The sequence below is a fragment of the Octodon degus genome, unplaced genomic scaffold, assembly GCF_000260255.1.
Source record: "Octodon degus isolate 3935 unplaced genomic scaffold, OctDeg1.0 scaffold00048, whole genome shotgun sequence".
Classification (NCBI taxonomy): domain Eukaryota; kingdom Metazoa; phylum Chordata; class Mammalia; order Rodentia; family Octodontidae; genus Octodon; species Octodon degus.
The window spans coordinates 6,290,257-6,291,645 of NW_004524624.1; the positions used below are offsets into that span (position 1 = coordinate 6,290,257).

General features: G+C 38.9%; 1 protein-coding gene across 1 annotated transcript in view; it reads right to left on the reverse strand.

Moving 5' to 3' along the window:
• Positions 1 to 1,389, reverse strand: part of Simc1 (SUMO interacting motifs containing 1) — a 68,154-nt gene that overhangs the window by 56,746 nt on the left and 10,019 nt on the right. The gene's annotated exons all lie outside the window — the stretch shown is intronic.

Sequence of the window (1,389 nt, forward strand, 5' to 3'; positions counted from 1 at the left end):
GCTTGGGGCCGGGGAGGTGGCTCAGTAGAATATGCGCTTCCCTGGCAAGCGCAAGGACCTGAGTTCTATCCCTGGTTCTGCCAAAAAATAAAAAATAAATAAATAAACAAATTATATGACACTGTACAATAAACAACTTATTGGTTTATATAGTTACTATGCCTTTTGTCATTAGACTGTACTCCTACTTTTCAAAATGCACTTTGTATAATACAAAATGTACTTTTGTATAAAACAAAAATGCTAGCAGAAACCTCATACATTTCCTGTTTACTACGTCTTTACTATATCATGTCATGTGATTGAACTATAGTAGCTAGGTTTGTGAAAGTACAGTATGATGTTCACACAAGACAAAAACCACCTAATGGGACATTTCTCAGAACATATTCTCACTGACTCATTTTACATGACTATATTGATCTCTGGATACTTTATTCTGTTTCCTTGATCTGTTTATAGATATTCTTTAGCCTATACCACACTATCTTGAAGTTGGATAGTGTTAGTCTTCTGATTTTGTACAACTCTTCCAATATTCGGTTAGCTATTTTAAATCATTTACACCATTTTATAAAGTTTAGAATCATTTTGTTGATAGCTACAGAATTTCTAGGATTTTAGACAACCTGTGCATTCAATCCACAGATCAAGCTGGGAAGAACTGACATCTTGATATTATTAATGTAAGTCTATTTGTCAACATGAAATGCTTCTCCTTCTCCTCTTTTGATACCTTTCATGACAGCTTTGTAGTTTTTCTTATATGGATCTCGAAAATATTTTAAGTTAATAAGCAAAAACATTATTCAATAAATAAATTGGGGACATCTGGCTAGCTATCTGGTGAGAAAAAATTGTCTCTTTTTTGAAATTAATTGGGGCTGGGGAGATGGCTCAGTGGAATAAGTGCTTCCCTGGCAAGCACAAGGGCCTGAGTTCAATCCCCGGTTCCAAAAAAAAAAAAGAAAGAAAGAAATTAATTACAGGTAGGTTGAAGAATTAAATGTAAACTGGGCATGAAGGGACACACCTGTAATTTTGACTACCCAGCGGAATACAGAGGGATTACAAATTGGGCTCCAGGGCCTGCAAGATAGCTCAGCGGACTAAGTGCCTGCTTAGGCAAGTGCAAGGACTGGGGTCTGATCCCCAATACCACATGCCATGCCAGCTTTGTCCCCGGGTGCTGAGCCTGCCACTGAGTCTGGGTGTGGTGGCATATGCCTGTAATCCCAGCCCTGGGGAGGCTGAAAACAGGAGGACCACTACACGTCCGAACTGTGTAGTGAGATCCTGCACCAAATACATTAAAAACACATGCAGCTTGGGCTCTAGGCTGGGAAACTCAGTGAGACATTGTCTCAAAATAAAAAGTAAGGGGCTGGT